Source organism: Vulpes vulpes, chromosome 1, assembly GCF_048418805.1.
Source record: "Vulpes vulpes isolate BD-2025 chromosome 1, VulVul3, whole genome shotgun sequence".
Classification (NCBI taxonomy): domain Eukaryota; kingdom Metazoa; phylum Chordata; class Mammalia; order Carnivora; family Canidae; genus Vulpes; species Vulpes vulpes.
The window spans coordinates 37523358-37550081 of record NC_132780.1 but is presented as its reverse complement, the minus strand read 5'-3'; the positions used below and the strand labels follow the sequence as shown (position 1 = coordinate 37550081).

General features: G+C 33.1%; 1 pseudogene; it reads right to left on the bottom strand.

Moving 5' to 3' along the window:
• Nucleotides 1-1507: 1507 nt before the first annotated feature.
• The window catches only part of LOC112922041 (chromobox protein homolog 3-like), a 171763-nt pseudogene continuing 146546 nt past the window's right edge, over nt 1508-26724 (bottom strand).

The following is a 26724-nucleotide window of genomic DNA, read 5'->3' as shown; positions in this document are numbered from 1 at the left end:
TATAGTTGAAGACATCAACACCCCTGTAATTGCAAGTAATTGATATATCAAACAGGCAGAATATCAGCATGGGTATAAATGATATGAACAATACTATCAACAGACTTGATCTAATTGACATTTATATGTATATATATTTTTTGTATATAAAACTATTTATTGACCACTGTTTACCAATATTTACAATAACATAAACAATATACTGTTGGATAACATTCTGACTACAAAGTTATTGTTTTCGTGGCTTCTGCTGAACCAGTAATTGAAATACTGAGAAGATTGAGCCTACATGTTAGGAATGAGTTGGGGTGAAGAAAAAAATGCAGGTCAAGAATTTAGATTATAGAAGTCTGTCCACCCATTTATTCCAGCAGGTGCTAAATTGCCAACATTTCTAACCAACTGGTTATGATTAGGTTTCCATGAATGAAGTCTTAGACTCCATGAATCATGACCTTTTAGTCAATACAGCACAAGGGTTTTCAACTTCTTGAAAAGGAATGGTTCACTAGAAGGAATCTTTAAATGTCCATTTAACTCAGTTTTGCTTACCTAATTAAAGTACACCAAAACTTGTCTAGTTTTGCCCTTTGGGTGGGGAGGCTGTTGGTGGTGATTAAAATGTTCCTTTCAGGGATCTTGCAAATAAACTTGCATTTATATGACTGTAACTAGGGATATGGATTCTGATATGGATTCTGATATGGATGCTTTTAAATTGTCCAATTTAAACTCTTTACATTATATTTAAATTGTCCAATTAATTACAAAATTTTTTTTTTTAATTTTAGTTTATTTATGATAGTCACAGAGAGATAGAGAGAGGCAGAGACACAGGCAGAGGGAGAAGCAGGCTCCATGCACCGGGAGCCCGACATGGGATTCGATCCCGGGTCTCCAGGATCGCGCCTTGGGCCAAAGGCAGGCGCCAAACCGCTGCGCCACCCAGGGATCCCTAATTACAAAATTTGAAAGGTTAAAGCCTCAGGAAAAATTTCAGTGTAACTTTAAATGATTTATTTAAGTTGCTGAAATTGATAGCATCCCAGAAACATGGGCATATCCATGGTTATAAAATGCTGTTTTTGTTTTGGTGAATATTTCAAAAATAACTAAAAGAAAATAAAACTATTTATGTATGTACTTTTTAGTATATACACAAAAAAGCCCTAAATAAACAAAAAACCCAGGCCCTTAGGCATATAGGAGTTAAACACAAATTCTGACTGAGTAATGACTATGAACATTTAGAAATGGTGTTCTCTAATGCAGGGGTATGATATGCCATGGTCTCAAATATCCTTTTCTAATAAAGGAAACAACTACAGAAAGCTTCTATTTGTTCAAAGTAATCAGTTCAAAGTAACCAAATGCAAAAACCCTAACAACTCTCCCTTCAAAACAAACATATTAAACTTGATTTTCATTATAATGTTATTTCTTCACACTAATAAATAAAAAAACAAAGACCCAGATTATATATATATATATAAAGTAACACAAAGAATTATTGAGCTTCATCTTCTGGACAAGAATACCAAGTTAGTCTCTTCATAAAACACAATTACAATTTGAGGTCACTTCATATTTGCCTCTTTTGCCAGCACCAAGTCTGCCTCATCTGAATCTTTCTACTTCATGAGAAACATTAATTCTCCACTGCTGTCTGTGGTACCAATTATTCGTTCAGGGTCAAGACCTCTGGCAAAGCCTCTTGGTTTACCAGCCTTTCGCTTCTGGCTGCATCCAGAACCAAATTCATAGTCAACCTCTCTCTGCTTTTCTTTTTTTTTCTTTTTTTTTAATTTAATTTATTTATTTATTTATTTATGATAGTCACACAGAGAGAGAGAGAGAGAGAGAGGCAGAGACATAGGCAGAGGGAGAAGCAGGCTCCATGCACCGGGAGCCTCTTGGTTTACCAGCCTTTTCGCTTCTGGCTTCATCCGGAACCAAATTCGTAGTCAACCTCTCTCTGTTTTTCTTTTTTTTCTTTTTTTTATTTATTTATTTTTATTTATTTATTTATTTATGATAGTCACACACAGAGAGAGAGAGAGAGAGAGGCAGAGACATAGGCAGAGGGAGAAGCAGGCTCCATGCACCGGGAGCCCGACGTGGGATTCGATCCCGGGTCTCCAGGATCGCGCCCTGGGCCAGAGGCAGGCGCCAAAACGCTGCGCCACCCAGGGATCCCCTCTCTCTGCTTTTCATAGCATTTCTTTTCTTCTTTGATTTGCTATCTAACATCAGATTTGCTGTCAGATACAGATTTTCTTTTGTACCATCTTTTTCTTTACCAGCTTTTTGAGAATTAAGAAATGCTTCAATTAACGCTGGACAATCTAAATTTTCTTCAGGTTTCCAAGTATTGTCAGCATCTGTAAATCCCTTCCACTTTAGGAAATACTCCTTCCCATTCACTACACGGCAGTTCAATACTTTTTCCACCACAAATTCTTCAGGCTCCGCCTCTTCTACATTTTTACTATTTCCATTCTGTTTCTTTCTCATTTTTTGCAATGTAGTTTTATTGGAGGCCACTTTTTTTTTTTCAGACTTGAAGAGCTATTATTCACCGCCTCCGAGCTGCTCCGGGTCCCGGGTCTGCGTGGTCTCCGGCCCTGCGTGCCTCAAGCTCCAGCCCAACATTTATAGAATACTACATCCAGCAACAGCAGAATACACATTCTACTAGAACTTATATGGAACTTCACCAAAATAGACCACATTTTGGGACATAAAACACACCATAATACATTTTTAAAAAAATGGAAAACATTAAAAGTTTGCTCTCAGATTCCAGTGGAATTAAACTAGAAATCAGTAACAGAGAGCTGGAAAATCTCAAAATATTTTGAAATTAAATAATTCCAAATATCACATTGGTTAAAAAGTCTTGATAAATATATATATATATATATATATATATATATATACACATATATCTATGTTTCCTTTAGTCACTATATTGACTATGTAGTAATAATATATTGATAATCAATATACATGTTGACTAAATGAAAATGAAAATACAATTTGTCAAACTTTGAGGGATACATTAATAATATTTAAAAGAAATTTAATAGCATTAAAAACATACATTAGAGAATCAGAAAGACCCAAATTCAATAACTGAAGCTTTCATCTTAAAAGAGAAAAGTGGAAGCAGGGAGAGGAGGAGGAGGAAGAGGGAAAAGGGAAAAAAGGGGAAGAAAAGGAGGAGGGGGAGGGAGAAAAGGTAAAGAGAAAAAGAAAGAAAAGAATAAATAAAAAGTAAGCAGGACAAATAGAAATAATAAAAAAATAAATTGATAAAAATTGGAAACAAAACAATAGAGAAAATCAACAAAGATCAAAAGCTAGTTCCTTGAGATGATCAATAAAACTGATAGATTTCTAGACAATTTTTAACCAAAAAGAAAAAAGGCACGAGAAGATGCACATATCAGAAAAAAGAGGAATAATCACTAGTGATTCCCTGAACATTAAAGGGATGATAAAGAAATATTATGAATAACTTTATGCCCACAAATCTGAAAACTTAGAAGAAATGAACCACTTTCTTAAAGAATACAAATCCCCAAAACTCACACAAAGAGGTGGACTAAATAGTCCTGTAATGATTAAGAGAATGAAATAATAATAACGTTTTAAATAAAAAAAAGTTCAGATGTGTTTATTTGGTGAATTTTATCAATAATAAAAAAATAATATCAATTCTTTTCAAACTAGTCTAGAAAATAAAAGTAAAAGAAACATTTCCTAATTAATTCTGTAAACTCAGTACTATACTACTACTAAAACCAGATTATAGGGTTACAAGAAAGGAAAACTACAGACCAGTGTCACTAATGAATATAGATGCAAGATTCCTCAACAAAATACAAGGAGATAAAATCTAACAAGGTGTTTAAAAAAATGCTTTACAACCTAGTGAGTTTATTGCAGATATTATAGACTGGCTCAATATCAATCAGTGTAAACCACCATATCAGTAGCCTAAAGAAGACAATTATTTGATCATATAATTTGAGAAGGAAAAACAAACGATTTTTATTTAAAAGAAGGATAAATACTTAATAGAAATACATATATATTAGTCATTGCCTTTTTCTTCATGGAAGAAATATAATTTTTTTATCCTTCATGATTTTTAAAAAATTGATTTTACCTTAATGAACAGTCTGAAAATATAAAATTTGAAAATATACATTAAATTTCACTTGTTTCTACTGAAGTCATTTTTAATATATTTTGTTCAATAGTAATAATTTTCCTATGACTAGGTAAATTGATATTACTTACTAACTCAATGTATCTGAACAGGTATGTGAAACTAGGCTTACTTATTTCAAGCATCCCTAATGCACAGAACATTATACTTTGAAATCAATCTACATATTTTCCTCAACATTAAGACAAAAAAAGACCATATTCAGAGATACTTTTAATTATAAAGAAATAATTAATTGTTTTAATATCCTGGCAGAAATAATGTTCTGTATTTATCAGTTTTGTTTTCTACATGATTGATGTGGCAATAATAAGAGAAAAGATTCTCCTTTAGATTAGTGTCTTATACCTTTGTCCCTTTATCAAACTATAGCTGAATACGTATTCCAAAATTTTGCCAAGAAGCTATTCTGTGGAATCAAGGTTTCCTGTTTATCTCTAACTACTATTTAATAAGGTCTTTCCCAGATAAACTACTTGATGTGTGTGTGTGTGTGTGTGTGTGTGTGTAAACAATGAAAAGTTACAATGTTTCTGATTTGGTTTTATATGCAAGCCCCTACTTTAGATTGTCTTTAATCCAATTCAGAAAACTACTTCACATCATTTTGGACATAATAGAAATATTGTATAAGCAGATTTATGAGGAAATAAATGCTCAAAATTGGACAATCACTTACATTACTCATTTATTTATGATAATGGTTCTTATGTTTATTCACTAAAATGAAAAATATAATTGTCTATTTCTTGAAAATCTGTCAATTATATGTATGTATGTATGAACTAAATCATTTAGTGTGGAGACTTCCACACTAATGTGGAACATAAATGTTCCACATTTATGTGTGAACACTCAGGGCTTATATACATAGTTCAATTTTTGAGAAAGATGCCTAAAAAATTATTAACTTTGAAAGTAACACATGTGCAAAGAAGTATGTTGAAAATTATGAAGAAGGAATCCCTGGGTGGCTCAGTGGTTTAGCATCTGCCTTTGGCCCAGGGTGTGATCTTGGAGTCCCGGGATCGAGTCCCACATCAGGCTCCCTATATGGAGCCTGCTTCTCCCTCTGCCTGTATCTCTGCCTCTCTCTTTCTCTCTCTTTCATGAATAAATAAATAAAATCTTTAAAAAAAAAAGAAAATTATGGAGAGCAAGGACAAATATTTTGTCAACTGCAGAGAAAAAATTAATTTGGATAAACATGCATAATAGGAATTTGAATGTTAAGAATACCACGGAAATGTAATTGCAGTCGTCATCATCATCATCATCATCATCACAATTTCTTTGAAATGACTTCATGTCACAATTGTTCATTTTGGAATTTAAGAGTAAAAAACAAAAAATGAGTAGTTTACTTAATATCCTTCTTATTTTAAAGCCTTCAATCTTCTGCTTATGCCACATCTTTCATTTTCTTTTTTCAGTTATTTGCCTAGTATATATATTTTCATTTTTAAGTTTTCAGTTTTTGTGTATTTTTTGTTTTATTTTATATAGCATCACTGATAGTATATAGTGAAATTTTATTTTTTTTGTTTTAGTCCAGATTGAGAGTCAAGAATTGTTTAACCAGTTCATTTAGCTCATTTATATTTATTGTAATTTATAATATTTTGTTTTTATTTTTGCCACTTTATTTTAGGCTTTTATTAACTATGATCTTTATCTTTCTTCTTTTCTATCTTTTGGATGGCTAAAGTTTCACTAGATATTTTGTTTTTTATTTTTATTTTATAATATTTGAATTATTACTTTTTATTCTTTCAACCTTGTTTTATTTTATGTTTTTTAAAGATTTATTTATTTATTCATTAGAGATGCAGAGAGAGAGGCAGAGACATAGGCAGAGGGAGAAGCAGGCTCCTGTAGGGAGCCTGATTCGGGACTCGATCCTGGGTCCCAGGATCACGACCTGAGCCCAAGGCAGGCGCCCAACCCCTGAGCCACTCAGGCATCCCTCAACCCTTGTTTTAAATATAACTTTACTTGCAGTTGTTATGAAGCCCAGATTTATTTGATTTTCCTGGATAAGTCTTTTTTCTTTTCATTTAATACAGATAATGTCATAACAAAATACAATGCATCTACATTGTATTGATTATATCAACAAGAATTGTATTTCTTTCTTATAAATATTCACGCTTTCATCAATTCTGATTTTCAATCTCCTCTTAAGTTCTGGCACCTGAGGATTTTTTAATTTGCTCGATAATGCATGTAACCAAGAATTTTTGAATATTTTTGCTGTGAATTCTAGGTGTTTACATGTATTAGAAGGTAATTTTAAGCCACCAAATGGAATGAACTGGGAGACTAATTTTTTTCCTCATTTTCTTTGTGTGTGAATAAATCCACTTTGCACTCATTCAGTCATCATGGGAAGGCACAACTTCCATATGACATGGTGAGCTGTTTTATGTAGCTGTCCTTGTTATGAGGAGTTATATTTGTTCTACATAATAGATAATCTCTGGGAGATTTCAGAATTCACTAAATGTGTTGTGCGTTAACTGTCTGGCATTTTCAGCCCCACACCATGCCCATGCCCCAATTTCATTTGCTGTTAATTTCCTTCCTTTGTTGTTTTCTTCATTCTGCTCACTGAGTTTTTCCTGGCCTCAAAATGGGCCTCTCTCCTGGCTCAGTTTTTCTGAACCATGTTATAACATGGATGAACTTCAAAACACTAACAAAGCTAAAGGCAGTACATCAGATGTTGTATCATTTCCTGTATTTGAAATGTCTGGAAAAGACAAATCTGTAAGACATAGAAAGTCTCACATTAGTGGTTGGGAGTGCTAATGAGGATTGATTGGAAAAGAGCATTGGGACCTTTCTGGAAGGAAGAAATTATTCTAAAATGATTGTGGTAATGGCTGCACAATATTCCTGGTATATTCACCAGAAATAGTTAATTGTACAATCAAAATGGGTGGAATTCATGCTATGTAAATGATACTTCATAAAAGTTATTTAAGAAAAACAAAGCTAAGACTTCCTGAACTTTCTCTTTTTCCTAACCTAAAACACTGATGTGAATCTTGGAAGTAGAGCACATTTATTGCAACCTTGAAAAGAAAAGTTACCTGCTAAGTGTGGTGAGAGAGGAATGTGACCTGTTGCTGTATAGTGAGCTCAGCATGGCCTGTTTTTATTTGGACTCCTTTTATTATGAGGAAACAAACATATGTATTTATATTTCATATTTTTAATACATATTATACATATATTCGTGTTTCTTTTTAAAAATTTGAGTATTCCATTGCTTGGATTTACCACAGTTTATTCATTTACCAGTTGAAGAACAAGTTGGGTTTCCTGTTTTTGGCATTTATGAATAAAGCCACTATAAGTATTTGCATACAGATTTGGTGTATACTATTTTACTTTCTCTTGGAGTGGGATTTGTGGTATGTTTAACTTTGTGTATGTTTAACTCTGCAAGAAACTGCCCATTTTCCATTTCCCAAGCAATGTATGAGAGTTCCAGTTGTTCTGCATTCTTTCCACAACTTGCTATTGTCCTTTTTTTAAAAAAGCCACTTTAATTAGAGAGTATGTGGTGTTTCAGTGGGGTTTTAATTTCCATTTTTTTTAGTGTAAATGATGTCAAATGTCATTTTCAATTTTTAGCTACTCTAAATGATACTGCAATATTGGGGTAATATTCAGAGTACTTAACGACCACCAGTATAGAATGGACACCAATCAGTAACTACAGACACAGGGCAATTGGATCAGAGCAGAGGTTCTTTAAGAGTTGAGATATAACTAGATGTACTACTTAACAATCAGCTCAACATATGTCATCTCACATGAATACGAACAAAATTATAGGATAATATCTAGATGTAGAACTGAGGGAGGAAATAACAACTGCATTTATAATTTGGGTACTTTTTTTCTTTTCTTTTTCTTTCTTTCTTTTTTTTTTCTTTCTTTCTTTCTTTCTTTCTTTTTTTTTTTTTTTTTTTTTTTTACTAAATTTCCTTTTATGGTCGATATGGCAATTAGCACTACTATCACGGAAGAAGAGACAATTTGCTTTCTCACATGTTTGGTGCCATGATAACATCAAACTTTTTGCTCTTTGGCAATCTGCCCAGTGAAAACTGGTCAGAGAAGTTTAATTTGGGTTTCTTATTGTAATTGAGACTACCTTTTCACATAGTCATGTATATTTTCTTTTCTGTGAATTGTCAGTTTATGTTTTGTGTCTTTTTTCTTTCTTTCTAATGCATTCAGAGTATTTATCTTCAGGGATTTTAACAAGTTTTCATCTGTATAAACATTATTGCATAGTGACATGATATATAAGTAATTTTTTTCTCATTTCAGTTTGTATTTTGGCTTTGTTTATTGTGAGTTTTTCTATGGAAACTTTACAAAATGTAATCAAATTAGTCAATCTTTTCTTTTATGACTTTTGGATTTATACCTTATTTACAAAGTTTTCCCACATTGCAAAATTAATTTTTAAATTCTCCTATATTTTCTTTTAATGTTATTATGCTGTTTATCTTTCTTTTCAACATTTATATATCTGATTCATGTATGATTTATCCTGATGTAGTGTGTAGGCGTGAAGGTTATTTTGCACTTATTTATTCTTCCAAGTAATTGAAAAAAAGAACAACCAAAAAATTTTCCTTCACTGAGTTGAAATATTACTTCATCATAATCATAAACATAATTATCTCATGTATTTCAGGCAATTGAACTTTTACTTTATTCTATTGATCTATCATCTATACCTGTGGTGGTAGTACACATTTTAAGTATTGTAATTTTAAAATGTATTTGACTGGTAGGGAAAATCTCTCATCTCTCTCTCATGCTTTTTCAGCTATACTTGTATGCCTTTATAATCATCATGGATTTTTACTAGGATCACATTAAATTTATTGATTAAATATGGAGAGTTGACAACTTATAATATTGAGTTTTTCTTTCTAGAAGCATGATACAACTTTTGATTTGTTCAGTATTTTCTTTTATCTCTATTTGTATAGATTTTTAAGTTAATTTTTAAGAATTATCTTTATGATTGTTAAGATTATTTTATTGTAAATTAGGCCATTACTTATGATTTTTATAAGACTGCTGATTTTGTATATATGAAGGTTAGTATTTCTGTGTACTGGCATTGTCTCTAGCTTCTACGTGATTGAATTAGCTTTTTTGCTTATGATACTTTTGAATTTGGCTTTCTTTGGTTTCCTCGATAGCTAGAAATTAATCTGTAATTAGTTGGGATTTTTTCCTCCTTTTCAATTAATTTTATTTATTTTTTCTTTCTCTATTTGCTTTAGTTAGAGCATTCACAACAATTTTAAACGGGTAATTTCAGTTTAAATTGTTTTCTTTTTCTTGACTATAAATGGATATATGTCTAGTGTTTTTCCATTTCAAAATGATATCATCCTTGGGCTTGTAAAAGGTATTAAAGAAATATCAGTCTGATTCTATTTTATTAAGAATTTACTTTTTAATAAAGAAAGATGCAGAAATGTAGATTCTAGATTTTTAACCAAATGAGTATATAACATTGATCAGCATGAGTAAGTTCTTTTTTCCCTTAGATCTATTCATATTGTAATTTGTATTAATTATTTCAATATTTTATTTAGCTTTTATTTTTATTATATTCTTAAGTGATATCAGTGATTCCATAGTTTTAGAATTTTTGCTGGCCTTGGTAACAATCTTAAATTTTAGTTATAAGAATGTATTAGAAGAAATTCTTCTTTCTCTAGGCTCTTAAATATTTTTAAAAATGAGAGTACCCTTTATTTTGCAATTTAGTAGAATTTTACAATGAATCCATCTTGTCCTTATGTTTTCTATTATTTGTTCTTTGTAAACTTTATTTGCTTTTCCTTACCTCTACTTCCACTTCCAATGCTAATTGCTTTGTTTAGATCTTTTATTATCCTAGGGTCTGTTATGGTGCATTTTGAATTATTTAATTAAGATTTTCAAGTCTTTTGCATAGATCTAATAATTTTTTTTGGATCCTTTAATTCAATCAATTTCTATATTTGCTTTCTATTTAGTATTTATTTGCTCTTTCACCTCTTCTTCATTTTCTAATTATATGCTGAAAAGGTGAAATAGTAGGTTTTTTTTTTCATTCTTAGAAGAACCAGCTTATAGATTTGTGTTTAACTATTTTTTCAATAATTCAGTATTTTTTGTTTTATTAGATTTTGTGTCAGCATCTTCCCTCCATTTATGAGTTATATGTTTATTTAACTAATTTTTATTACTTCATAACATAAATATTTAGTAGTGTGAATTTCCTTTTGAGCATTGCTTCATGTATACCCATGAGTTTTAATCACAACTATTTCTTTTACAATAGTTATTTAAAGACATAATTTTAAAAAATTCCAGGTGATAGACATGATTTCTAGTGTTTTTAATTTTCTACTTTTTTGGATGGTCACCATACAATGAAATTATTGCATTTTTATATTTATTTTATGGCCAAATACAAATCAATTTTTATGAATGTGTCATGAGCAACTGTATTTAGGGTAGAGAGTTACCAATAATTATATCTAAATCTATATCTATATCTCAATTAAGTGCACTTTGCTGATTAAACTGTAGTTTCTTTTTTTTTTTAAGATTATATTTATTTATTCATGAGAGACACAGAGAGAGAGGCAGAGACATAGGAAGAGAGAGAAGCAGGCTCCATGCAGGGAGCTCTATGTGGGACTTGATACTGGGTCTCCAGGATCCTCGCCCTGGGCCAAAGGCAGGGGTCAAACTGTTGAGCCACTGAGGTATCCCTAAACTGTAGTTTCTAATGCATTTTGCAAAGTATTTCTGGTACTTGTTACTTGTGGACATAGTATAGGATTGCATTTCTCTTCCTCTACCGTATGTTTGGGTGGGGCCATGAAATAAATTGCAAGCCAAAGTGACACATGCCATTTAATCGCTGGGGAGATGGCCCAGAGTTTCTTTTCCATCTAACACAGAAACTGGCAATGTTAGAGACCATGGATAATCTAGCATCTGGTGTCTCTTAGTGAGTACTCTGAGAGGAGGCCCCATCTAATGCTTGAAGACATGTGGTAAAAGCAAGAAATAAACATTTGTCGTTTTAAGCCATTGGTATTGAGGTAGTTTGTCATTGCAGCTAAACCAAAGCGGTATTGATAGAATCTCACATAATCTTACTTAATTTTGCTCACTTGATTTGTTATTGTTGGGAGAATTACCATGTTTGTCTACTGATGTGTTTCTGCCAACTTCTACTTGAATCTTCTATAGTTTTTGTTTTATGGAGATTGATCCCAAGTTAACTGACATGTAAGTCTTATTAACTGCTACTTTGTCATAATTACACTATTTATCATAATGAAATCACCTTTTTTGTTTCACTTAATGCCTCTTTGCATGATCTTAAACTCAATTAAGATAGCAACGCATGATTTATTTTTGCTTTTATTTGTTAGATTCCACTGGCCATCTTTTTATTTTGAACATTTCTAGGTCACAAAGTTTTAGGTATGTTTCTTCCTTAAATCATAGTTTGGGAAGTTTAGAACAATTTTGCATAAATATCCAAAAGACCAAATATCCAAAGACTTTCTCAATTCAGTCTTGCAATATCTTAAGACTCCCATTTTTATATTTTTTAATTTAAAAAAACTTTTTTTAAAAGATTTTATTTATTCATGAGAGACACAGAAAGAGACAGAAATAGAGAATCAAGCTCCTCACAGGGAGCCTGAGGTGGCACTCAATCCCTGGGCCTACGATTGCACCCTAAGCCAAAGGCAAACGTTTGCTCAACCACTGACACACCCAGACATCCTAAGACTCCCATTTTTAAAATAGATCTTAAAATTGTGCTCAATGTGTGGTTATTTTTGCTTTTTTGTTTTTGCTTGATAGAAAAGTTTTTTTTCTTTTCTCTGTCAAGTGGTTCACTCTATATTATATTCTTTTTAAAAAATATTTTATTTATTTATTTATTTATTTATTTATTTATTTATTTATTTATTATTTGAGAGAGAGAGAACTGGGGGAGGAGCAGAGGAAGAAAGAGAGGCAATCTCAGACTCTGTGCTGAGCCCCCAACTTGGGGCTCAGTCTCACAACCCTGAGATCATAACTTGAGCTGAAATCCAGAGTAGATCCTTAACTGACTACGCCATCCAGGTGCCACTCTATATTATATTCCTAGGTATATAGAGACACATAAACACATGCACACACACACACAAGGTATAAGGTTTGTATATTTATTTACTTTTCCACTAGATACAGTTATAAAATTTGTATATTTCTTTCTTCTCACCTTCTTTTTTTTCTCCCCCACCACCTATTTCTTATTATATTCATAGTATTTTAGTGTTAACATTCATAGAAAAGATTATTTTTTTCATTGTAGGTTTGTGAATTCTATCTTGACTTTTAGCAGCATGCTCTCACTACTTCTGTGTCTTTTTATTTTCCTTTAGCTACCAAGTTTTCTTAGTTTTAATATTCCTTACCATAATTTTTCTTTTTATTAGTACTAAACTTAAACAGATGTTCACTAACATTGACTTGGAAATGTTTTGAGTTCTTTCTTGGTTGGTTCTTTTATAACCCTTAAGAAGAGTTAATGGAAACCTTGTCCCTTGGTTTCTACCAGTGTACACTCATGGTTTGTTGACTTGCTTTTGTAGTAGAATGAGAATATGCCAAGTTAAAAAAAAATCTTTCTTTCCCCATCTTTAAAATTGTAGATATTGCTTCACTGACTTCTAGCTTTTAATGTGGCTGTGGAAAAATCAGAAACCTCGCTGATTTTTCTTTTATAAGTGTCTTTTATTGTTATTATACTTAGAATTCTTGAAATATAAAAGATCATCCTTTTTTTTAAGTATGACAAATTTATTAGGCTAGGAGCAAAATTCATTAGTTTGATCAGTTTGGAAAAATGTTCCCAGTGTCATGGTGACCTTTTTAATAGGTAATCAATTCTTCTTTGAAAGACCATTTTTTTGAATAACATCTTTAAATAATTGTTCGTTTCTGCTATTCTCATTTTTTTCATGGATTCTAATAATGCAGTTGGAGAATCTCTTTTGGCATCTTTCATCCCTATCATTTTCTCTAATTTTTAATCTATTTCTATTTCATTTTCAAAACCTGATTTATTTATTATGCTCTGCCTCATTCATTGGATTGTTAGCACTATCCTGTTGCTTTAAATGTAATCTTCAAATATGAAATTTCATTTTTTCTCATTATTTCCCAAGATCTACTAAATTATATTTTGAATTGGTATGTTGTCCTCTATCTCTTCCTTGAGTTCTTTAACTCTAATTTATGATCTACTTTCTATTCTTGTTCATAGAGACTATCAATATTTTTATTATTATTTTTATTTTAATTTATGGTAAGTATTCTTCATAGCAAAATTTTCTCTGAGAATTCTTCATTAGGCATTTGTTTTTACTTTTTTTCACCCTAAAAAAAATTCTTGCTGAAGGAAGTACGTTTTCTTTTACTAGCCATCTTGGAGGACATTTAGTTTAGAAGAGACTAGGTGCAAATTCTAAACCAATGGAATTTTCTTTGGGAACTAATTGCGTTAATCATTTAGTCTTTCCTTCTCAACATATCATGGAGATGAATAGTGAGGGGTTGGGGAGGTGGAGGGGGGAGTTATACAGAACATTTTCTTTTTAATTAATAAACTTTATTTTTACAGAAGTTTAGATTTATAGCAAAATGGACAAGGAGTACAGAAAGTACAAGGGGTTCCTATATACTTCCTGTCCTCATACCTATACAGACTTATCCTTTATCAATAACCTCCACCAGAATGTTAAATGTGTTATAATTGATGAATGTACAGTGACACACATTATCACCCAAAGTCCATAGTTTACATTAGGACTCACTCTTGGTGTTGTGTATTCTATGGATTTTGACAAATGAATAACATATATCCATTGTTGTAGTATCATTCAGAATAGTTTTAGCACCCTTAAATTCTCTATACTGTCTCTTCATCTCTTCTTCTCTCTAACACCTGGCAAATCGTTGATCTTTTCATTACCTTTAGAGTTTTGTCCTTTGTAGAATGTCATAGAGTTGGAGTCACAATTTTTAGCCTTTTCAGATTGGCTTCTTTCACTTAGTAATATGCACTTTAAGTATACTCCATGTCTTTTCATGGCTTGATTGCTCATTTGTTTTTAGTGCTGAATAATCTTCCATTGTCTGAATATTCCACAGTTTATTCATCCAATCACCTACTGAAAGACATCTTGGTTACTCTAAATTTTGGCAGTCATGAATAAAGCTTCTATGTAGAGACATATGCAGGTTTTTGTATGCTTTAGTTTTGTGTTTTAATTTCTCATTTCGTTTTAGTAAAGACCAAAGGAGTATAACTGCTGGATGATATGATAAGGCTAGATTTAGTTTTTTAAGGAACTGCCAAACTAACTTCCAAAGAGACTGAAATTTAATGAAGAAGAATAAAACCTATTAAATGTATTTGTAAATAATAGAAAGTAATTATTTGAAGAATAATGTAATTATTCATATTTAGTCCTATTTTCTTCAAACACCCAGAAAGCTAAATTTTTCATCCTGCATACTCTATCTGAAGGAAAAATTAATTTAAAAATTGAAAAACATAGAGACCCAAAAGTTCAGTTTTGAGGGTAAATTTATTTGTAGAGATTTAGCTTTTCATAGCATTAGTATTAATTAATCTTTTTATATTTGACAAGTACTTCATCATTTTTTACAACTTATTTCTCATATAAAACATATGGACCACCCAACAAATAGTTGAAAACAAAACAAAACAAAACTACTCTCCTTATTTTAGGCTATGTCTATGCCAGTTCTGCAAGTGATTTTGTAAAGCTAATAAGGTTCCTATAATTCTATTAGGTGTATAAAATTTGTATTAAACCTCTCCACAATTAATAATGTCAAGACTCCATTGAAATGCTTAACTCTTATTTATTTTAATGGCACCAAGCTAAGGGGAAATATTCAGATTTAAGCAGATGAGAAGAGCGAAACTGACCTTTAAAAACACCTTTTGTATGCTGGGCATTCTTTTGCCTACAAATATTATATGCCCTTCTTCCAACAATTCTGCAAGATAAAGATTGCAATCCTATTCATAAGTGAGAAATAGACACTCAGAGTATTTGGTAGAACTAAAGCTGTCTGATTCCAATGGGTGACCTTGCTTACTTCAATATACTATATCTCAGCAGCAGTAAAACACACTCCAGATTCCTTCACTAACAGGAACATCAAACAAAATTACTCTGGAATGCGTGTCTGAGACATTTTGTGTTTAGTGATGAGCTATATAGCACAATGCAATGGATAAAACATGGTCTTTTGACCCAGGGGAATGTTGATTAAGAGATTGGACCTGCTTTTGTGTCTCAGTTTTCTCTTTTGCAAAATACAAGTAGTAGTAACTACTTTGAAATGTTTTTATGAGAATTTTCAACCATCTATTTTAATACACTTTTTCTGAAACACCATGGTTTTGATAAATGCTGTATTGTAATATATTAAAAACATACCAGTTTCAGTTGTACAAATTGTTGTTTTTCCTGTTGTTTACCAATCTGATTTCTCTGGCTGCTAAAATGCAAAGGATTTGTGAAAATATGCACATGGTTAGATTTCATTAATTCTATTTTTACTTAGAAAGTAATGCAAGGGGTCTTTTCCCCAAGACTAACTCCTTTCTTCTCCTTCTCTCTCTCTTTCTTTCTTTCTTTCTTTCTTTCTTTCTTTCTTTCTTTCTTTCTTTCTTTTTTCTTTCTTTCTTTCTTTCTCTCTTCTTTTTCTTTCTTTCTTTCCTTCCTCCCGCCTTTTTGTTTCAAATCAGAAGGAGGGAGACTGGTGAACAACCATGCTGTATGTCTCTCATTTTAAATGTATTAATTTCTCTTTTAGCTCTTTTGTGTAATGGAATTTAATAAGATTTTGCTTTAAGAAAGCTCCTTAAAAAACAGACAAGCAAAAAACATATAATTTTTGCCCAGTCTTTTAAATTTATGGATGTATGACACACAAATCTAGAAAATATGGCCCCAAATCACATAGAATCAGGATAATCATGTTCTGATGTCTAGGGAATTTCATTAATATGTAACCCCAAATTTATAGTATAAAGCCAGGTTAGTTACTAGATAATAGGCTTGAGTGGAAAATAAATTGTATGTGTTGCTTACCCCCCCCACCGATATTTTCTCTACAATAATTGAAAATTCTGAAATTTAAATTTCTTTATATTAACAATACCTCTTTGAAAATTTAAATTCTCCATAAGGGTAACCAAAGTAGTAATCATAATCATAAAATTAATATCAGATTGTTTTCCTTTTACAAGCACTCTGGAGGAAATGGATCTTCAGTTGAATAAGATCATAGCAATAAAGGTAAATTTGAAGCCTATAGAACTAGAATAAAAAAAAACAAGCTTAAGGGAAACATTACACTGAGAGACACTAAGATATCAGGGATCAGAAAATGATACTAGGACCTTTGTGTAGATTTGGAGAATGATGCTAAAAGGTTAAAGATTAAAGATGAAAGGTTAAAGATGAACCTTTCTCTCTTGTATTTCTGCTTTAACTATGCATTGGTTGTAGTGAATTGGGGAAGAACTTTTTTGGAATGTATGTTAGACTACATTTCCTGGGTTCTACTCTGGAGAGTTGGATTTTATAAATCTGGAATGGGCTGTGGCATTTGTACTTTTAACAAACTCCTAGGAGATGCAGATAAAGTGAATGATCATGATTTGAGTACCAGTGAATTAAGGGATATGCAGAAACTAGAATTGTGATTCCCAAACCTGGATACATGCACAGTAGAATCACCCAGGGAGCTTACAAAAATGTCCCCTGGCCACTTCCTCAGAGATTATGCTTTGATTGATCATGATGAGTATAGGGAATTGATACTTTTAAAAGTTCCACTAGATGATTAGTATGTTCAGCAAATTTGAAACTACTGCAGGCCAACGCTAGAAGGGCAACCAGCATTGCAATGTGAATGACTGAGATGGTTCTTGCTACAATGGGATTAACTGCAGAATGCTGAGAGGCAAGCAGTCAGTACCGTCTCAGCAGATTATTTCTGAGGGTAGGCAGACCCTGTGCTGATCTTCACATTGTTCCAAAAAAAGATAGAAATCCAGTATTTTGAGAAATGTCTACAATATTCAAATATGGACAGCCTTTTCAAAGAAACTTTAAACGACTATGTGAATAAAAGATAAAATGGTAAGGGCCAGATAGAGCCCACAAAATACAGATTGTAAACTAGTAATTTTGAGTATTTCCAAGCAAATGTTTTATTGGTTCTAATTGGTGTCCAAATACGGTGTGGGTTTTTCATGTAGAATGATGTCTAGTTCTTAAAATCAAATTGGAGTTACAGCTAGGTTGAAAGAATGACCTTTTCTGTCTTTGATTGAAAGTAGTAGCCCAGGGATCCCTGGGTGGCGCAGCGGTTTGGCGCCTGCCTTTGGCCCAGGGCGCGATCCTGGAGACCCGGGATCGAATCCCACATCAGGCTCCCGGTGCATGGAGCCTGCTTCTCCCTCTGCCTGTGTCTCTGCCTCTCTCTCTCTCTCTCTCTCTCTGTATGACTATCATAAATAAATAAAAATTAAAAAAAAAAAAAGAAAAAGAAAGTAGTAGCCCAGATGTAAATGGCTTGAAAACTTTAAATAGGTACTCAAATATGATGGATTAATGTCATTTTGAAACAATAGGTAAATTCTAAGATTTGAAAAGAAAAACCACTATATAATGAAACTTATGTTGCCCTAATGATTTGGGTTCTCACAGTTCATTTCACAAATATATCTACATCATACTTCAGCTCATTCAACATCGAATTTTGTCTTTATATCTATCCAGAATATTAGATTATGCTTTAACTGTAGGAAATTTCCTGTCCCACAACTAATCAATTCAGGGATAACTCTGCCCTGAAATACTGTACATTTTATAACTATAAAAATTTCATGCTGTGTGTGTTTAAATTTGCAGTGCTATAAATGATGATAACTCAACTAAAATATTATTAAAATTAAATATGTAAAGTTAAAAAGAACTCTAAACAAAACATTTTGTTTATACTGTTAGAGCATCTGTTAGTCTAACAGACCCTTCTGTGTAATTATTGATGAGGTCTATATAACAGCTCTCCTACTACTGAATTAACTGAGTTTTTCAAAAATACAGCAAGTCTGTAATTGAAATATGTTTCAGAATTTTCACACACATGTGTTGCAAAATGAATGTATCATATAAATGTAAAGCATAAAAAAAAAAAGATGAGTCAGGAGTCCTTCTATACCATAGTAAATACATCAAAAAAATATCTCTTCCCTTTCATCTGGCATCGTATTATCATTCTAATACCGTAGATAAGGACACTCAAAGGTTTCCAAGGTGGAAGGGCTATAGTATGATTTTACATAACATTAACTCACATTTTGTGCCAAGTGCCTTCCTCCAATCTTTTGGTTTTAATAGGGATTCAATAACAGAGACTCCATTTCTCCAATCAGCAGTCATATGACCCTGACCGCTGGTTTCTCTACTTTTGTCAACATTCTCAAAATGCAAATCAGAATAAAAGGAAAGCTACAACTGCCAAAAATGTCTTACAGCTGGGGTCAAAAAGTCAAATGCCTACAGGGGACAAGCAGGTGACATAAATGAGGGAAGAAGGCCAGAAATACATGCCCAGTCTACAGGTAGAGCAGCTCTTCAGATATGGCTAATGGCTGTCATGAACAATTGTAGGTCATGTGTTGTAGTAGCAGATTGTTCAACAGAAGCCAGAAATCTGAATTTTTCGGGGAAGATATTCTGCTTTTTAAACATTTCCAATCTATTGAAATGCCTTTATGACCTGTGTAAGCCAAATAAAGTATCTATGTGCAACATCAACCTCTGGCATAAAGGGGCAGAGATTGACAACTAAAGAAGCTGAGATAAAATTCTTACAGTAACTATGTTACAGAAAACATATGTTGGAGAAGTGTTATACAAATGCCTACATGCAGAAACAAGTTCCTCTCTAAAAATGGGTCACCGAAAGTTTGGTTAAATGTAAATGAGGTAGAGGACTGGGGGCTATGATAATGGCAGACTTTTTATTCATTCATTCATTCATTCATTCATTCATTCATTCATTTGGTGAATATTTACCAGGTCTTATTCTAGGTACTGGGAATATAATTCTTAAAAAAGAGAAAGAGAGAAATCTTTTTTCCTTGGCATTTACACCTCATTGAGGATATAGCCAAACAATACCTAATAAGCATTAAAACCACTTACTGTAATGTGGTATCAACGATATTTAATTATATTAATTTAGGATTGTCAAGTTGTGAAGTTTATGAAAAAATGCTATTTAGTTATTCTTCTAGTTATTCTGCAAAGAAGGAAAGGTGAAAAGAATTTTCATCTATATTAGGTTTATTTCATGGATGAAAAATAGAATTATTAAAACACAGACAAAGTAGAGTGGTGGTTGCCAGGAGCCAAGAAGAAGGGAGGATGGGGAATTATATTTTAATGGATGTAGGGTTTCAGTTTTCTAGAATGAAAAGAGTCCTGGAGATGAATACTGGTGATCGTTATACAACAACATTAATGTGCTTAAAACCACTGAAATATAAGCTTAAAATAGTTAGGATGATAAATTTTATATGTATTTTACCACAATTAAAAAAAGGGGGGAAAGAAAACCGAAAAACAGGTAAGGGCCAGAATGTAGTCTGTGAGCCATTGTTTGCTGACCCCTGGTTTAGTGGATACCCTTCTGGGTTATCTGATTCTGATATGATGTTACCTTTGAGTTATATTATAATCTGTAAATTGTAGATCACTGATAGCACGTGCAAAATAATAATTTTCTAAACAGAAAAATAAACTCTGTCCAATGCAAATTCAGTTGTTTACTTTCTCCCCGTGGAAAAGTCGTTTTCATGTCTATTTGTAAATTCATTTTTGATATTTATTTCATATACATTTGTATTTCTTTGACTTTTCCTTTGGACTGCTTATGGCATCTTGACTGGGTTCCTCATTTAATCAGTTCAATCACATGTTTGTTTTATAGCTTTAGAAGATTTCTGATTTTACCTTTTTTGGAATATAATCCATTAACAGCATGCATATTGTTGATGCCTGTTTCTTTGAGGTAGGAGAAGTTGTATTACTATACACTTGTAAAATTATGTGGCTCACCATTATAATTTGTTCCTGGGGATATTAGTTGAATGGACCATTTCAACCAATTTTTAAAAAAATATTGTGTTTTCACTTTTAAAAATTGGCTAAGTATTATAAGCAAAATGTGTGTTGTACATGAAAGTGAAAAAGTCCCAAGTGAGGCATTCCAATCCAGTCATTCCCTATCTTGTACAGAAGGTAAGAAGAATATAAGTATTCCCTTCCTCAAAGCTGGCATGCAATTAACAAAATACCTCACACCTGAATTTCTGTCATTTGCAGGTTGCCACTTGATGCAAAGCAAGTATTGAAAAGTACTCTGCAGAAAACTAAAATAGTGTAAGGGGATGGTGAGTGGGCCAAGTCTGGGTAGCAGTGCTAACTGACGGAGGCCTTTTTGGATGCCAGCGGACAACATCCATTCAGGTTCCCACTTAGCAACAGTGTTATACCTTATTGAACCTCATAAAATGAAGAAAAACACGAGAAGCTTTATATATGGCAACACAGAGCAAGGTCTATGTTCCATTTTTATTAGTTAGGTGCAGCCTACAGAGGTTATACTTTACCCTACCTAGTTGATACAGAAACGAATTTATTAAAGGGCCATACATGGCTAGGAGGGCAGAAGAAGCAAGTGTTAGGCGGACTGTGCAGGTTGGCTTCACACACCCAACCCATATAACTGGGTCTCAGAGAGAATTGATGATCTTGCCAACATCAGACTGGGAAACCTTGTCTCATTGGGAAACCCAAGGTGTAGCTGCTGGCTCTAGACCAGTCAGCATCTGCTAAAACCCAACCAAGCAAAATGGAAGCCTCAAGCCCTGCTTCTTTTCTCACTGAATTCAGTGCATGTTGTCTGCAGTGCATCTGATTGGTGTCACTGAAACCACAAACCTAGGTCTGAGCAATTCTGGGAAATGTACCCTATGACCTTCCATCTCTGTGACACAGGAAATCATTAGAAAGGAGGTCAGAATATATGCCAAGAGAGTTAATCTATGTATCCAACACACAACTTTTCCCACAATTTATTGACTCAGAATGGTGCTCATTCCAGCTCTTCCCATTTTCCAGTTGTTCTGGAAAGCTAAGACTGAGGGTAATGGGAGTGGGGAGATGTCCACCTTTATGCATCATTGCCTTCTGGCTCTTTTAAACCAAAATGTTGTTTATAGTTTAAGGTTTGTTCAGCAATTGTGAATAAAGCTGACATAAACATTCACATATAGGATTTCATGAGAACATAAGCTTTTATTTCTCTTGGATACTTAGGAGTGGCAAACTGAGATGGGTGGAAAGTATATGTTTAATGTTATTAGAAACTGCCAAACTATTTTAAAGTGGCTGTAGCATACTGCTTTCCAACCAGCAGGTTAATGGGGAAAAATAAAAGTATTGCATAGTTCTTCTTCAACATACTTTGCAATGAATGAGAGTTCCAGATATTCCATACCATCACCAGTACTTAGTATTGCTAATACATTGTTTTAGCCTTTCCTTGTAGGTGGTAAACTGATTGTGCTGTTATTTTTTATTTGCCTTTAATTAGTGATGAATGGGCATGTAGTCATGTGCTTTTTTGGTATCCATACATCTGTTTTCACAAAACACTTTAAAATTTGCATATATATATTATTGTATTGTTTTTCTTAATGAGTTATGAGCCTCCTCGATGTAGTCTGAACACAAGGTTTTATAAGCTATGTATCTCACAAATACTTTCTCCCAGTCTGTGGTTTGTCTTTAAACCCACACGCGCACTCGTGCACACGTGCTGCAAGCACACATACACACACAGTTAAATTTGTTAATTTCTTAATTTATTACAGTTAGTGAACCAATCTTGATATATTATTAACTACATTCTTCATTTGATATTGAAACCCACTCTGTGTTGTATGGTTCTATGGGTTTTGACATGTGCATAATATCACATATCCATCAATATAGTATTGTACAGAATGGTTTTACCATCTAAAAATCTCCTGTGCTTCCTTTATTCATCCCATTTTTATACCCCTGAAACCCTTGGCAGTGATCTTTTTATTGTCCCTATAGTTTGCCTTTTGCAGACACACATAAATTTCATCAAGACAGCTAAAACAGTAGATTACCAGCTGTTTTCAGATTGGATTCTTGCACTCAACAATATGCATCAAGGGTCAGGTGGATCAGCACAGATGTGGGTGCCCTCTCACTACAAAGAGAGCCCTGAACAAAAGGCTCCTGCAGTTTTATTGACCTGGGGGTTAGTGGGAAGAGAGGGTACTACTGAGTCTGAGTAGAAAAGGATTTCTTAAACCATCCCTTTGCACCACCATAAGGAAGCTCTGGCTGAGGTGCGTGAGGAAGGCCTTGGCTCAAGGACCCAGATAAAGAAACCTTCAGGATGAAGACACCTGGGCTAGGAATGCAACTCTCCCTGAGAACATGACTGCCCAGGGAGTCAGAATCCTTGACTGCAACTTGTTTCTGAGATGGCAGAGACTGGAAGAGGGGGTCAGTTATCCCTTCTGAATCCTGCCAGGTAAAGCTTTTATGGTTGCCTATGGGTAGGCCTGAAAACTCATACCAGAGTCCTCAGAAGATTTCATTGGTGTTTCAATATGCTATTCCCTGTTGGCATATGGTGTTGAGAATCTTTCAGGTGCCTCTTTGCTGAGGTGGCTGTTCAGATCTATGGTCCATTTTTTACATTGGATTACTATTATTATTTTTTATTTTTGAGTTTAAAGACTATATTCTGGATATAAGTCCTTTATCAGATAATGTGTTTTTCAAACATTTTTTTCCCCAGTCTGTATCCTGTCTTTTCTTTCTTTTAACAGTGTTATTGGCAGAATAGATGTTTTTTATTTTAATGAAGTGCAACTTAATTTTTTGTTGTTTGATTTTTTAAAATTGTTTTAAATTTTTATTTATGATAGTCACACACACAGAGAGAGAGAGAGAGAGAGAGAGAGGCAGAGACATAGGCAGAGGGAGAAGCAGGCTCCATGCACCGGGAGCCCGACGTGGGACTCGATCCCGGGTCTCCAGGATTGCACCCTTGACCAAAGGCAGGCGCCAAACCGCTGCGCCACTCAGGGATCCCCTGTTGTTGTTGTTTGTTTCATGATTTCTGCTTTTGGTGTTGCAACTAAAATTTCTTTTCACCAAACCCAATATATTTTTCTCCTGTGTAATCCTCCAATACTCTTATAGTTTTATATGTTACCATTAGATATATGATCCATTTGAGTTAATTTTTTAAAGAATTTATTTATTCATAAGAGACACACAGAGAGAGAGGCAGAGACATAGGCGGAGGGAGAAGCAGGCTCCATGCAGGGAGCCCGATGTGGGACTCGATCCCAGGATTCTGGAATCACCCCTGAGCCAAAGGCAGACACTTAACTGCTGAGCCACCCAGGTGTCCCTATTTGAATTAATTTTTAAAGATTTATTTGGGAGAGAAAGCACATGCATGGGTGAAGGGGCAGGGAGGAAGAGGAAGAGGGAAAGAGTCCCAGGGTGACTCTGCACTAAGCACCAGCATTCATGGGGCTTGACCCATGGGGCTTGACCTGAGTGGAAACCAAGAGTTAAACACTCAAACCACTGAGCCAACCAGGCACCCCTGAGTTAATTTTTATAAAAGGTGTAGGGTTTTTGTCTAGCTTCATGCTTTTTTCTTTTGAATATCCAGTTATTATAACACCATTTGTTAAGAACAGCAACAACAACAACAAAAACTATCCTTTATTGAGTTGCCTTTGCTCCTTTGGCAAATATCAGTTTCATGTGGGTCTACTTCTGGCTCTCTGTTCATTTTCAGTAGTCTTTTTCTATCCTTTCACTGGTATAATGGTATCTTGATAACTGTAGCTTTTTAGCAGGTCTTGAAGTAGTATTGGTGCTTTGACTTTATTCTTCAGTTTTGTGTGTTAGCTAATTTGGATTTTTTGGTTGTTTTGTTTGTTTTTGTTGTTCTGACATAAATTTCAGAATCAGTTTGTTGATATCCACAAAACACCTGGGATTCTGATTGGAATTTCTTTGAATCTGTATATCAAGCTGGGAAGAAGTAACATCTTAATAATATGGAGTCTTCCTATCCATGAACATGGAATACCTCTACATTTACTTCGATCTTTTTTCATCTTTCTCAGCAGAAATTCCTTATATTGATCTTGTACATGATTTGTTAAATTTATACTTAAGTATTTGATTTTTGGAGGGTCCTAATGGAATTATCTCATTTTTTTCTAAGTTATGTTTCTGGGCAAATAATTGTGTATAATATTTCCTTCTTATCATTTTAATGTCCATGGGACCAGTAGTGATTACTCCTCTTTCATTTCTGATATTAGTAATCTGTTTGTTCTCTCTTTTTCTCTTGGCTACTCTCTGTTTTCAGCTGCATTGGTTTCTGTGCTAATTCTTATGATTTGTTTTCTTTCACTTACTTTGGCCTTATTTTGAACTTTTCTTTCTTCTATATTTCTAAGGTGTGCACTTATTATTGATTTTAGGTATTTTCTTTTCTGACATATGCATATAATGTAATGCATTTCCTTTTAAGCACTGCTTTTGCTGCTTCAACAAATTTGGGTAATTAGCACTTTTATTTTATTTTAGCTCTAAATATTTTAAATTTTGCCCTGAAACTTTTTATCCCCCATGTGGTATTAAGAATTGTGTTGTTTAATGTCCAAATATTTTGATGTTTTCTGGTCATCTTTCCATTATTAATTTTTTATTTAATCCATTGTGGTATGGGAATATATTTTGTTTGGTTTCTGTTGTTTTAAATTTGTTAAGGTTTATTTTATAGCCAGACTTTATTACTTCTTTACTTTTTGAAGGATAATTTCACTGAATACACAACACTACGTTGGCAGATTTTATCTTGGTGAATGTTTCATGTAAGTCTGAGAGGGATATGGGTATATTCTGCTGCTGTTGTATGAAGTATTCTATAAATGTTAATTAGATCTAGTTGGTTGAGTGTGCTGTTCAGTTCAAATATATCTATACTGATTTTCTGCCTGTTGGTTTTGTCATTTCTGATAGAGGGGTGTTGAAGTCTCAAATAGTATTAGATGTGTCTATTTCATCTTTTAGTAAACTCTCAGTGTTTGTGTCATGTATTTAAAATGACTTATGTGCATACACATTAATAATTATATCTTCTTGAAGACTTAACCCTTTTTTTTTTATGCAATACCCAGATTTGTCCTTGGTAGCTTTCTGCTTTGTCTGAATTAATGTAGCTATTTCTTTTTATTAGTGTTAGCATTAGTATATCTTTCTCCATCTCTTTACTTTTAATCTGTATGTATTTTTATAGACAAACATATAGTTTGATCTTGTTCTCTTTAAATCTATTTCAATAGTCTCTGTTTTTGAGGTATTTGGACAATTCACATTTATAATGATTATCGGTATGGCTAAATTAATAGTTACCATGTTTTTAAGTGTTTTCTAGTAGTTGTACTTCTTGTTCTTTTCTTTCTTTAATCTTCCACTATATTTCTGCCTTCTTGGTTTTCATTGGACATTTTATATGATTTTCTTACTTTTCCCCTTTCTTTGACTGTAAATTACACTTAAAAATATATTGGTTGAGGGGCACCTGGGTGGCTCAATCTAAACTGTCTGACTCTAAATCTCAGCTCAGGTCTTGATTTCAAGATATTGAGTTCAAGCGTCAAGTTAGACTCCATGCTGGGTGTGGAGCCTAGTTAAAAAAAAAAAAAAAATATATATATATATATATATATATATATATATATGTATATATATATGTGTGTGTGTGTATACATATATATTTATGTTCAATCCAAATATATCTTTGTATATCATATCAATGTATCATAAATACATATGTGGTTGAATAAAGTGTATAATATATATTCACAACTAATCTAAACTTATTTTCAAGTAACACTCTGCCATTTCACAGCTAGTACAGATACCTGCTAACAAAGTATTCCCAGATCTTCTCTCCTGCCCATTATATTATCTCTGTCATTCATTTCACTCATCTGTATGCTATAATTATCCATAACATTGTTGCTATTATTACTTTGAATCTATGGTTGTATTAGATCAATAAAGAATAAGAAAAATAAATGCTTTTTATATTATTTTTATTTATTCCTTCTCTGGCATGCTGCTACTTCTGCTGCTGCTTTTTTAAAAATAGATCTGAGTTTCTGTTTC